The sequence below is a fragment of the Pimephales promelas genome, chromosome 10, assembly GCF_988280905.1.
Source record: "Pimephales promelas chromosome 10, fPimPro1.hap1.1, whole genome shotgun sequence".
NCBI lineage: Eukaryota > Metazoa > Chordata > Actinopteri > Cypriniformes > Leuciscidae > Pimephales > Pimephales promelas.
In genome coordinates, this window is record NC_142778.1 from 5,711,792 (window position 1) to 5,727,015 (window position 15,224).

Genomic DNA, 15,224 nt, shown 5'->3' on the forward strand with positions numbered 1-15,224 from the left:
TAGAGTATGAGTTTTTTTTTCTTCTCACAGTTCTGTACCTTGTGAGGCCTGTGTTGTAATTGAGAGGTTTCCATGTCAGCCAATAGCTGGGTCACAGTGGGCCTGCTGCTCTGGCAGAGAGGTCAGATGCATAGACGGATTATCTTGTTTTTTTGGACTGCAGGGTCCAAGGCCAATAGATCCACAGTACTGTCAACGCAATCTGAATTAATCCCATTAACCTGGCCGAAAAGGTGACTTTTTTTCCCTGCAATATTGACACAGCACTTTCCTCCATTGTATTTTTTTTCTTTCTGACTGACCTTAGACACACCAATTGTGAAAATTCCTTCATCATCACTATAATAATTATAAAAAACATCAGTTGAGTCATACAAAATTTGACGATCCAAACCTAAGTATGATGTCCAATTCCTTACCCAAACTATGATTGTAATTGAACAAAAAATAAAGAATGTATAAGAACAACTTTGCCATGTTGTACACATTATTACAAGTTGTCCTGAGATCCTCATTTTATGTCTTTCCTATATTAGCACGTTGTGTGCCTGGCATTTTGCTTCTGAAAGATGTACGATTCTTCACATCAGTTTTAAATGGGTGGTATAATGCCCTTTTCACAACAGTGTGTATATGAAGTTTTAGCTCAAAATACCCCGCAGATATTTTTACATAGTATGTTAAAATTGTCACTTTTTGAGGGTTAGCAAAAATGCACCGTTTTTATGTCTGTCCCTTTAAATGCAAATGAGCTTCTGCTCCCGACACAGTGGGCGGAGTTTAATGAGCTTGTGTGTTAACAGCTCTGATTACCTGTTCTGCCTTTTATGTTTAAAAGATGGAGAAGAAGTGACAACACAGAATGCAATAGGACTTCTCTGAATGGTTAGTTGATGAATTTATGTTGCTCATGTAAAGTTAACTATCTTTAATTAGCATATTCTGTCATGATAATCTATAAAATCAACCGTATGAACTCTCGCAAGATGCATTAGGGTTAGGATTTTATTTCATGTGAAAAGACGCATACTACAGTTTGAGCTGACTCACAAATGTGCTCTTCTACAACAACTCTCCCTCTTCTCAACATGGACTGCCTGTGTGTAAATTAAATTTCAGGGTTGGTGATGTCACTAACCCGTGATGAATGTTGTGTAGTCCCTACCAGAAAAAAAAATATTTCTTAAAAAGCAAATATCTTCCTTTTCTTTTAACATTGCTGATGTTGTTTGTGCTCAAACAGCAACATTACACACTAACTAAAGTTAGAAAAGTGAAATCATAATCAACCACCCCTTTCAAACAGAAAATTGTGTATTTTGAAAATCAGGAATGTGACAGCTCTCGCATTCTACAATTAAAATAAATGCACCCATAATATACTGTCATATACATTAAAATATCATTTTGATAGATTTCTCAAGTGTGCTGCACCGGTCATCTGATATAAAGCTCAGTTTTATTGTTTGCTCGTCCCTGTGATTGTTCACAGTGAGACTCTTCTAGCACTCTGTTGCTGGGGCTGGAGAGACACTCTACTGCTCCCATACCAATCATTTGCTGTGATGACGAGGTTTTGCCCACATCCCCTCTGAGTCTGTTGAGGAATATATGACTGACCGTCAGAGTTCCTGAAGAACTGACAAACACACCACATCTCAAGTCTGACAGCCAGCCAGGTCTCAAACAGAATTAGTGCCGATTTTCAAAGTTTATACTATTTTAAGTATAGATCAACCCTATGTGACAGGTTAACAGGATAGGTCGCGCAAAGTCAAATTTTTGACTTTTGCCATTAATCTGGCCCACTTTGCAGGCAGATAACTATTCAGGCCAATAACTGCCCACAGACTTAAGGTGCAGTCACATTTACAGTGAAATCCAGTCATTTCAATAGAAACCTGTGCGCTCAGGAGTTTCGTATGACATTTTCACACATGTTCAATCTCGTCACGCAATTTCGCCTCATTCACCAACAGAAAGCTTCTTGTTTTGAAAGTGACTTCTGTGTGAGCTGTGGTTCGTAGATCGCTGCACAACTGAGAATAGTCAATTAACCTTATTCTTTTTAATTCACCAAAATTTGCTAATGTGACCACTACTCAAAGAAAGCCCTCTGACCAGTATTGGTGATATTGGTGACCAAAATGTTTTGGTAACCATTGATGAAAACCAAGATATATTTCTCCCAATATCTTATGATCCACAGAAGAAAGTCAGACAGGTTTGGAACGAACATAATTGAGTAAATCATTGAGTTTTTGGTTGACCTATCCTCTTAACAAGATTTCGTCTTAATGGAAGTTAAGGGATGAGTAAGGGGCAATCCCAATTCTACCCCTTACCCCTTCACTTTCCCCTAGCCCTACCCCTTCGCCTTCCCCTTGACCCTTGAAACAGAGTGGCAATGCATAGGGGTGAAAATATTCCCCTAAGAAATGGGACACCACTACGCCTCCGTTAAACGTCATTATAAGTCGTCGCTAGCGCCTGCTACGTCACAGGAGATGCGCTGATGTTTATCACAACGTCCAAGATGCCGTCGACAGCTGCAGTTATCTCAGTCGCGTGGGTTACAGCTATTCTCTTGCATTTATCTTGTGAAGTTCGCAGGAAACAACGGAGACGACGAAAATATGTTGCGGGACTATCGTTAGCAAACTACAGTAATTTTAGCGATTTTTTTACAAACGTTTCTGTGAAGAAACTGACCGTAAATATGAACACAATATTGAATGTACCATAAAGCAAATCATTATTTGTCGTTACAATACTTATTAAAGCCACAAATACTTAAATTTATGGGTCTCCTTTGTCGCTTGGGCAGCCAGCCTGGGTTAGCAGTGACACTTCTCATACCCCTTCGATTGAAGTGTGCTCCCGAAAAATCTTCGTTTGAAGGGCTATCTGGCCCTTCCCCCTAGCCCTCCCCCTCCAACCAAAAGAGAATTGGGACAACCCTACCCCTTCACGTGGACGCGCAAAACGGAGGGGAAGGGGAAAGTGAAGGGGTAAGGGGTAGAATTGGGATTGGCCCTAAATCTGAATTGAAATGGAAATGAACTTAGTCAAAGGTGCATACAAAGACAGCTCTAAGGAATAGTTCAATATTTTGTCCCGTCTTGGTCAAAGTCATGTAAAATTTTCACAACCCATGTTTTTAGGAGTCTTTTTATGAGGATGTATTTAAATTTGTCGAGTAAACGTTTGGATCTCAGGTACGAGATATTGCACAGTCCATATAAATGGTATCTACCCTGACTAAGCTCCACACCGCAATAACAGCCCAGCAAAGTAAAAAAAATGGAGCAGAAGTCTCTGAGAAAGTCTGTAAGTCAATTTTTATTAGAAGATGTGTAAATCCTGAATGTCCATTCGTCCCAAAAGTAACTTTGAAAACAACGCATAATTGCCTCAGGCAACTTTCTTCAACAGAAGCACTTGAACAGGGACTTTCTCAGGAGAACAATAAAAAACCTGAAAATCAAATTGAAGTCTGTCAATCAGATAAGAGGGAAATGTCTTAAATCCAACATAAGCACCTAGACCAGGGGCCCGTTCTTCGTACGTTGCTTAAAACATCCGAGATCAAATGAGACATCCAATATAATATCATCGTGCTTATCATGATCCGGCTAATTGGGTTCTTTGAACACTCCTGCCGGTTATGATTAGTATAGCTGAATTGAGTCAGCGGTTGAGTCAATTGAGTTTAAAAGGGTACATGTATCGATAGCAGAAAAAGTGATCAGCAACGCTGCTATTGGCTGTTCAGCATGGCCAAAGAACACACACAGTTTTTCTCCCAAGCAGAGCAAGTGCTTTTAATGAAAGAATTTGAGTCTTTAATTAAAACGCCAGGGAACCAACGCATTCTCACCCCAAGGCGTCACCTTTGACCATGCTTCAATATTTGACGTTTTAGGCGCCCTTTAGCGTCACTTACATGCCGCGATCCTACGGCGTCATCTAACTGACGCTAAATGAAAGCGTCAGTTAGAGGACGCGGTTAGGTTTAGGTGTGGGGTGGGGGTAGGGTACACGCGATCCTAGGGCGTCATCTAACTGACGCTAAAGGGCGCCTAAAGCGTCAGATATTGAAGCATGGTCAAATGCTTCCCAAGGCGTCAGTTAGGTGACGCCTTGGGGGTGAGAATGGGCTGAGGGAACACCTCAAAGTGTGCAAAAGCCAGGAGAGAGTGCTGGCAAAACTACGAGACAAATTAAATGCGTTTGTGGTGGCCATGTTAGATGTTTTAATAACTTATTATTATTATTTTATTTTCATAATTTCATCATTACTTTGTAAAGTCAGAGTCACCACACTATAATGAACATGGTGAAAGTGAAGAACAAAAATATTCTACTTAATGGTAATTTTTACTAGGCCTTATATAATAGGCCTACTAGTTTCTTTTAAAAAGGCACTGTTAAATAAATGATTGTCTTCCTTTCCCTGTTGCCCTGAATGATTGTCTTCCTTGCCCTGTTGTGAAGGGCATCCCTGGGTTCAGCTCTTCCAGACCCAAATCAGGGACCATTAGCGGCAACACCTTCATCACTGGGAAATAAGATTTAAAATATAGCTGCGAGCAGCGATTGCGGGCCCAAGCCGGTGGCACCGCAACCCCGATGCCTTTAGTTACCCAAAGGCACCGGGATGGTGGTACCGCCGGCTTTGGCCCTTTATCGCTGCTCACAGCTATATTTATATTTAATATAAAGCCGGTGGCACCGCCACCTTGGTGCCTTTGGGGTTATTCTGTACGACGTGTGAAAACGTAACCCCCGCTTTGACTATCAAAAAGAAGTGTATTGTAGAGCTTGCATCAATGCGGACTCGATGCGCTGTGCGCTGTAACTCCATGTGGCTCTAAGCGCATCATTCTCCACTCGGGATGCGCATAAGCGTTTTGTGCCACACTGTACTGAGCCTTTCATATCATAATGCAGTGACGCAATGACAGATTATTAATTGCCTTTCTTGTTCTGTTCCATCTATTATATGTTGATAATAGATAGGACAGAGCACTAAAAACCTCAAACAAAGCACTGAAAAATAAAGCTGTTTGCTGTGTAGTCTGAGAATGAGCTGTTTGATTTGCACCCTCTTACTCTTCACTGTCCTCCATAAAAACCAGCTATCCAGGTCCATGTTGTTCTAGAAAGTTTGTATGTTGCTGCCTCAATTAACATCTCTGCTATACATTTAAAACATGGCTATATCTAAAATAATTTATCTTTTTGATTTTTGTTATCTTGTTTTTCATGAATATTTTACAACAATACAAAGAGCAATGTGTATTTTCCATTAATATAGTTTTTAATGGCTTTTTTGTCATAGATGATAATCATATATTTTTTGGATTTGTTATTTATCTTTATAATGAAGTTGTCTGTATTAAGTAGATTGTGTTTAACACACACAAGAGTGATGTATTAGTTCAACACATAGTTATAGAAATTCTACTTCATCTAAAAAAAACCCTGCACTTTATATACACACACACACACACACACACACACACACACCACACACACACACACATAAATACATGTAAATAAAAATCCAAAAAAAAAAAACCATCAAATGTGTTTTTAGTCAGAGTATTATTTTATACAGAAACAAATATTTGTAATTCCGATAAGAATGAAGTTAGTGTTTTAAAATCTTAAGGAAAAAAAATATATTGAAATATAGCACATGAATTTTAAATTCATTCAACTTCAATTACAAATACAATCTTACTTTTATTTAAAGCAAACTATACAGACAAGGACTTAGAGACAAGGACTTGTAGGAAAAATCGCAGCCAGCCACACACACACACACATAAACACAGACAACAGCCCTCCCCTCCCCACACAGACACACACACCCACACACACACACACACACACAGAGAGAGAGAGAGAGAGAGAGAGAGAGAGAGAGAGAGAATCGCAGGGGAAATAAATCCATTCAAACTACAATATCTGACTTTCTGTTGCTCAGAGCGAATGACTTTAAATTGGAAAGTTGATCGGCTTGACGAGAACAATATACGTGGTAAGTTTTGTAACTGTAGGTAAATTGAGCAAAGTTATAACACACTTTATGTGTCCTTTTTTAGTCATAAAATTCATTTCCTCGCCACGGCCAGATCGTTCGAGATATCAAAAATCCGTCCGGAATTGAGCATCCTCAATGTCTTGACTTCATGCACACCGAGTTTGGTTGTGATTGGTAAACACATGCCTTGTGATTTGATGTATTTCTCCTAGGACAATTATTCAAACAACCCATAATTCATAATTCATAAATAACTTCCATTTGAACTGTCATAAAACTTAGAGCACGAAAGTTGTTTGGCCTGATGTGATCTTTAATTGTACCGAGTTTCATATTAATTCATGCAAGTGTGTTTGATTTATGGACAAATTTTTGAATCCCAGTCCAGGGGGCGCTGTCGAGCCGCCCTGCCACGCCCGGTTACCAGCTTCAGCCCGGCCCTGATGGCCATGGGTTCTGACCCGTGTGCAAAGTTTCAAGAGTTTTAGAGGATGTTAAGGCCCCCGAAAATGCCAGAGAAGTTGCACACAGCAAATAAAGGGTTAAAATTAACCTGACAGGCGCCCCTCCTCTCACTCACACAGAGAGACACTGAGAGACTGGCAAAATTCTGAGATTTTCTCTACATTCAAACAAACATATCTGACTTTCTGTGGGTCCTAGCTAATGAGTGTCAATTAGAAAGTTGTCCGGCTCGAGGAGTACAATATACATACTGATTTTTGTAACTGTAGATAAAACTAACAACCCCACTTTTGTCAAAAGGTGGCGCTACTGAGCCCTCACCACACCCGTTTCTGAAACTTTGCACATGTCTACTGGCTAATAAATGTCATGTGTCTGTCGAGTTTCATGCAATTTGAAGCATGCTAAGAGTCTCAAAAGCATCCTAAAAGAATGGTAAAGTTTGATGCGTTGCCACGGCAACAGTTTCAAAGATATCAAGAATCCATTTACAGGTCTTCATCTGCCATGTATTTGCATTATACAGATGAAGTTTGAAGCAAATCGAGTTAAAATTAGAGGGTGATTTCAAAGCATTTTGAAAATGACACACTTCCTGCTGCCAGTTGGTGGCGCTATAACTTTGACTCACAATAGTCACATCCATGTGATCGTCCTCTTACAGCGAACACACTGCTGAAGTTTCATCAAGATCGGTTGATGTGTGCTGAAGTTATGATACACTTCCTGTTTCACGTTTCTCGCCATAATTTTGTTTCCTCGCCACGGCCAAACCGTTCGAGATATCAAAAATCCCCTCGCAAACTTTCATCCTCAATGTCTTGACTTCACGCTGACCGAGTTTCGGCGAATTTGGATCAAAGCTCTAGGAGGAGTATTAAAAATTCCATTGCGAGTGTTTTACGAACAACCCTAAATAGCCGACTTCCTGTTGGGCTGGGGTAAAAAGTAAAAGCACGAGGTATAGATGAAACGATGAGATCAACATGTGTACCGAGTTTCATATTATTAAATGCAAGCGTGTTTGATTTATGGACCAAGTGTTCGGACCCCGTTCCAGGGGGCGCTGTCTAGCCCCCCTGCCACGCCCGGGTACCATCTTCAGCCCGGCCCTGATGGCCGCGGGTTCTGACCCGTGTGCAAAGTTTCAAGAGTTTTCGAGCATGTTAAGGGCCCCAAAAGTGCCCGAATAGTCGTTAGAAAAATAAAAGAAAAAAAAAAAAAAAAAAAAAATAATCGGAAGGAAAACAATAGGGCCTTCGCCCTTTCAGGGCTTGGGCCCTAATTATCTTTGTACACTGTGAAATTATTTGTTGGTGCATTAAATGAAGTAGACCTATAATCCAAATTGGCTGGTTTAGTCATTTCGACTGTTAAATCTTGAGTAATGACAAAGTGCTTTGTCTTGTGAAAGTAAAAACTGATAAACTTATGTTAATGTAAAAATATTTTGCCATGAGTTATTCATCACATTGCACTAGAGAGTGAAGAAAACTTCTCAGATGACTGTCCTTTGGAGGAAGAACTTTAATTTAATTGATGGCTTTAATTGATTTCTACTTGTGCCTATGCCTATTATTTCTGTCTGCACACAGCAGTGATCCAGGGGTGGGCAGTGTAGAGACAACTTTTCCTTTTGATTGGTTGCATGAGGCATGTGTGACAAACGACACTGGGTGAAACTCGTTCCCTATATGAGTCAACAGAAAATAGAGTATATTGAAAAAAAACAAACAAAAATCAAGGGGAGAAAATAGAACTTGACTACTTAAAGAAAAAAAAATGCACTAGAAAATAGAGTTGCTTCAAAATAAACTTCAGAGCAAAATACACTATTTCACACAGAGTACTAATGCTGACCTTGCGTAATATCTCTTATTAAAAGATGACTGAATAACTGGCCTTTCTTTACAAAGAACTATTGAAATAAAACTCAAGGAACTAAGCAAATTTGTCTTGTCTTTTATTTTAGGATTAATTAAACTTTTTTTTTCTGATGTTGGCAATGTTGTATAATATGGCACATGCAATGTCACAGGCCCTGTCAAGTGCAACCCTCAGGCTTTTCAGACACTGAAATCTTCCCTTTAGCATGGCAAATCGCCAACAATCAAATCCAGCTAACCGAATTAGCGACGTACGAAGAACGGGGTGCCCAATCCTGTTCTTGGAGATCTACCTTTCTGCAAAGTTTAGTTCCAACTGTGATCAAACACAACTGAACCAGCTCATTAAGATCTTATATATTGATTGATTGATTGATTGATTCCTTTATTGTCATTGTACTTGCATACAATGAAAATTTTAGCACTTGATAATACATACAGGTGTGTTGGATCAGGGTTGGATCTGAACTCTGCAGTTATAAGCTGTGTCCCAATTAAGGAGCTGTTTACACAACACCTGAAAACGTAAACCTTTTTACGCATTTTTGAGCGTTCGTTTACACGACAACGGCTTTTCTAGAGCCTAAAAACGCAAACTTTTGAAAACGGGTTTCAAAGTGCAAGTCGAACTTTGTCGAAGTCGAAGACGACGTCATGCACATGCGTATTATGTGTTCAGTCTGTAATCTTTCATCGCCATCTAATGGCCTGGCAGCAAAATGCAGCGTTTTTAGTGTTTTTTTTTTATGCGGATCCGTGTGAATGGGGACTGTTTTGACAATGGTGTCGTCTGTAAGCGGAAAAAAGCATCCTTCGAAGGACTTGGATTTCAAAGGCCACGCCTTCGAAGGTAGCGGAGGTCGGACTGAGCATTGTTAAATAGGACAAATCTAGCCTATGGAGGATATAAACTTCATATAATGGCATCTTAGTAAGATACAAGTCAACTTTTGAACTGCTTTAACGTTTTATTTAACTTTTTTACATTTGTGTCATTAGATATTTGAGTAAGTTGAAACCCAATGCTTACTTTTAAAAGTGTTATTTGGTAAAAAAAAAAAAAAACAGTTTTCACTGGCGCGCAATGAATTCTGGGGTGGAAAAGGCAGTAAAGGATCCATCTGTCGCATCCTTCATTTCACGGAAAACGAAGGACGTATTTGGAGAAGACTTGGAGAAGCAATCAGTCAATGCAGTCTCTGAATTGGGAAGCAGCAATAGAGCAATAGGCGGCACCCCTGAGCTAGACAGTGCATCCTCTCAAAAAAGAAAGGAGGAACTGAGGTGATTTATTACATCTGACACCTATTAAAGCTTCATTAGAAGGTTCCAGTTTGCCTCTGAAAGACATGTCCTCAGATTGAGCTGTTTTATTTCCAACAAGCAAAGCACAGCACAAAGAGTTTGAAGCGTTATTGAATTACATAAGGACACACAGGCACACACAGACACTTGACTTTAGCCCCTGCGGCTAATATCAGTTTGGTTTCAAAGAAGAGCAGTTTCATACTCGAGGTACACAAATATAAAGTTTAGAGTTCACAAGGTACATCGAAGGTACATCGTTCACTAAGCTCCAAATTCGACAGCATCACATTGCCTCGACTTTGAAAAATCAATGTCCACAGTAGGTTAATTATGCTTTTTAACCATGTCTGTTGAACAGTTCAAAGACTCTATAACTGAATAGATGAGACTGATATAGGTCAGTGTATGCAACTCTTTAAAATAGAATAAAGAATGCTTTAAAGCAATAGGAGTCTGTTTGGTGGAGTTACAGTGGACTTGGTTCAGTCAGTCTGTCTGGTTCAATCACAGTTCTGTTTTGAGATTGTAAGTTTTGTGTTTGAACTATTGCACAGTTGCATCATCTGCGTCAATACCACTATGATTTTGACTGTTTTCCACTGCAGATACTGCATGTAACAAACTAAACGGGAAAAGATACCAGTTTCATGCAAATATGATGAAATAAAAGAACATCATGACCAGTGCAAGTCAATGCAACGTGGCTTTATTTTGCCCTATATTTCAAAGTTTTATTTTATGACTTTTTGTTATTATTTACTTTATTACACTATTTATCTGATATAAGGAAAACGGTAACACTTTACTTGAACAGACAAGAAAAGACTTAACAGACAAGAACGGTTTGACGTAAAAATATCAAAATCGAAAGTACTGTGGAAACAAAGACACCTACATCTTGGATGCCCTTAAGGTAAGCTAAAACACATCAAAAATTAATTTCAAAGTGAACCATCACTTTAAGACATCACAACCTGTCATAAACATGATATAGCAGATTAATTATCAAACTTAAGAAACCACCTGGCTTTATTGGTTTACATTACATCAAACTGTCAGGTGGTTGGTTTTGACATTGGCCGTCATGAAGCCATTATAACATTTTAATGACAAATTCAATTAGTACACTATAAAAAATAAAACCGACGGCAGCTGTGGTTGCCAGAACTTTACCGTTAAAAAAACGGTAGGAACGTTAATGGTTTTACAGACTTAACTTAAAATTAACAGTAATAAACCGTATTTTATTTTCTGATAAAATGTTGATTTACCAACTTATTGATATCTGTTTTAGACCATTGTAATACACTGACAACCATCAATCATCACAGCAGTGATGGGAGTTACTTGAGCAATCACATATTTAAGTAATACTGATATAAAGAAGCTTCACAGTGTCATTCACACAAACATTAAACACCATCATGGTAACACATGAAATTAAAAAATGCAATAAACATTAATTTAACAACATTAAATGTAACATAAAATCCTTATGTACATAACTGATTAGAAAAAAAAACAATAAAACTATGAGGAACTAGTTATTTCAACAAAAATACATCAAATGTGAAGCGTCACACAGGGAATTGTGGGAATGTCAATTTACGTTTTTTCACTGTAAATTATACAACGATTTGTTCTTTTTCACTTTCAAAAACTGTAAATTTAACGGTATTTTACTGTAACATTATATCACAGTTATTTACCGTATAAAGTACAGACAATTTCTGTTAACCAATTAACAGTTTTGCACTGTAGCATTTTTACAGTCTTTTACAGTTAAAATCACGAATATTTTTACAGTGTATCACTACAGTTGAGCTCACGTATAGTTGAGTCATTGTTTATATCAAGATGTCATAACAAAGACATTAAACAATGTCATATTTGCATTCGAAATATTATCATTATGCGAAAGACACTTAATGACAGTTGTCATAAACATGCATAAACCCTACTTTATATTCAAGACATATTTCATGTGATGGTTATGAAGGTCTCATGTCAGTCTTATGCACACCCCTTCAAGTAAAGTGTTACCAGTAAAGGAATTTCACCCACTACAACAGGATCCTGGATAAACAACAATCAATCAGATTTGAGGTATATCAAGATTAGACTTACAAGCAGGGTTAAGTTTAGGTTAGGCTTCTACATCAGTGTTATTCACCATAATTTCTCTCTGATTTTAAGGTGAAGTTATGGGTAGGTTTAAGTTTAGAGGTAGGGATAGGGTTAGGACTACATTTTCACACAGGGAAACACATAATATGTTGACCCATGTCTTACTTGGCTAAATCACAGTTACATATACCACACATTTAGACAAACTATCAGGGACCCTATCAGGACAGGTATGCAATGTCCCTCTACAAACTCAGTTCACAGTGTGATGTGGGAAAAAAATAGGACATTTTCATGGTACTTTGGATATTCTTGTTCTGTGGTGACTGGAGGGTGCTTTTTACTTAACAAAACACACTGCATTAGTGTAACCTGCTGTACATTCTCATTATTAATGCTGTGTGCTTGCTCCCTAACTCATCTTCACTATTACATAATGCAGGAGATTGCATACCCAGAATAGCGCTGCGGTGCTTTAGGGAGGAAAAATGCATAAGTGTCATGTTGCGTGAATGTTAAAGGGGAAAAAAAAATGAACACCGAATCAGTGTCAAGCCAAACGTCCAACGAAATGGGCAGACGCACTTATTTCGAGTCCTATGAGCAGAAGGGACGTATTGAGCACCACTGGTATCAATCAGCAAACGGGATGCGAAGCTCTCAGATCTCTCCCTGGAGAACAATGTTCATTGCAGTGTTGCAACAACTGCGTATTTATCGTGTACAGTAAGAACAGCTGAGCTCGACAATGTTGAACGAATGCAGCGCTGGCTCTGATCTCAGCTCAGAGTTTATCGCCAGCACTGAGTCATTAATCGATGCAGCTCAGCAGAATCATAGCGGCGTGAAGTTTGCCCATCCAGAATGATGCCGCACTGCTGCGATGGGGCCAATTGACTGTAGATGGGCTGAAATTGTTTTTCCTTCAGCATCTGAGAGGTTCTCCTGTGGGACGGAGGAAGGGAGAAAGAACGGGGAGGGTCTATGTGAATTACTTTGATGGCAAGGTATTTGTCAAGAAAACGGCAGATAGGATCTGAAGTCTGTAGAGGAAAGATAGTGCGGCAACAGCGAGTGGATCTACCCGCTGACAGCTCCCTGTCATTCATTCACCTCTGAAAGTTCAAAGCCAAGGCTTTCCACGCACTCCTAATCAATAATGACATGAACAAAATTTCACACAGCTCTCATAAACTTTAATGGCTTTTCCAATTACTCTGACTGACAAATTTAGACCGGGGCATTAAAAAGGCTGAAAATTAACTATAACTTAGCCACTCATGTGCATCCATGCGTACATACTGTGGGATTTGTTTCTCATCTTAATTGCGAGTTATTTAGAGGTATGCAAAGCTGTGAAGGGCAGAAATGACCAGGAGTGTGATTTCATAGGGTTCGTTGTTATTTATAACGGGAGATCGAGGTCTTTGCATCTGATGTGTTGACTCAAGGGTTTACGCTGCTGCACTGGCTCAGACTACTGTCATGTCAAAGAGCATTATAGCTTTGTTCACTTGTCCCTGAATGCATCCGAGTAAACACCGAAACTACTGAGGACATTTGTATACCGTGGGAGACTTATTGCCTGAGAATATTTATAGGGTTAGTTCACCCATTTTTTTTTTTTTTTTATTAAATCAAAGAGATTTCTGTCCCTCCTTTGAAAGTCTACTCTTTGATGTTTCAAACAGTTCATTGAAATTGTAAAAATAATCAATATGAATTTGGCGGTGAAGAGACACAATCGGTTTGCTGAACAGATTTAATTTAAGCTTTTATTCACTTATAAACATTCATCAACTCACACATCAGTTGTGGTAAATGGAATCTCAAGCATGTTCGTTTGATGTGCGAGAACCAATGAGGTTTGTTCATGCTCGTCAATGGTTGAGCGTAATGATGTGGTTGAAGCGAGGAGGAAGCAGGATCCACATGCAGCACACTTTATTCAATAAACTGAAAACTTCACAAAGACCCAGACTAGGAATAGAAGCAGGGCATCCAACATCGACATTAACAACACAAGAACTCACAAGGAATGGACTAAAACACAGGGCTTAAATATAGGGCTGGGTATTGAGACAAATTTCACAATTCGATTCGATTTCGATTCACAAGCTTGCAATTCGATTCGATTTCGATTCGATTATTTTGGATATCAGTTTCAATAAATGGACATTTTTCCTCAAGGGAATCAAATCTCTTAACTAATGCTGTAAACTATGGGAGTCTAGTTGTAGCCTATAGACTTCATTAGCCTAATATTAAGGTAATAATGAACTGTTTTGTAGCTATACAAACACTTAAATTACACTTTTATTTATTTTTATAATAAGAAGATTATATGAAATATAAACATTTAAATGGTGGCTGTCATAAAAACTTGCCAGATTTATTCAAATATGCATTAAATATAATTAATGCATATGTAATATGGTGTAGCCTATAGATTTAGCAAAATGCTCCTCTCTGGAGTTATTTTTTTTCTAGCTGACTAACGAGTTTATGTGGGTTTTCTGAGGTAAATATGACGATACATGACATTGATTACAAGCTGTTTAACTGACGTCTTTCCACGGTTGAAACGCTGATTGAGCGAATCAATGTGACATAATACGTATTTTCGATAAGTTGTACTCTATCTTTAACACACTTTCAGATGCTCATTCATGTTTATTTCGTGCTGTGACTGGTATTATTGATATCAAGGGATCAGCACTGCTGCTTCTCTTGAGCTGAGCCAGAGCGATCTCACGCCACAGCGCCAAAACGCTATTTATGTTTTTGAATTTCTAAAGAAAATGGACGTAATTTGAAAATTGAGACTTTGTTTCATATCAATAGTAACAAAGGACAAAGATTATTGCGATTTTTTGGATGCGCGCAGCCGCGATACAATGTTCCATTCATTCAAATGAAACAGGATGACTAATCGATTCTTGAGATTTAAGAATCGATATCGGTTCGTAAAAATGAGAATCGATTAATATCGAGAAATCGATATTTATTACCCAGCCTTACTTAAATACAAGGCCAAACAAGCTAAACAAGATAACAAAGGGGTGTGGTATACATGAACACAAACGAGGAGCGGGAACACTGTGAACAGGACTGAACGCACAACTAGCAATGCACAACTAGCTTGGCTAACGTCAGACCACGTGGTCTGGGAACCACATGTTAATTTTCTTGTATTTGAGGCAAGGTTTACGAATGCCCAGAGCCGTTTATTGGGTGCTACGAATGTCTATCAAATGCGCCTGTACGTAGCTCATAGCCAGTAGTTTCAAGTATACCAGATGACGTATGTAGAGCGACAGAAATTATACTGAAGACGATGATTTATGTGTACACGATGGCGTATGTATCTAAGGCTCATCGAAAGG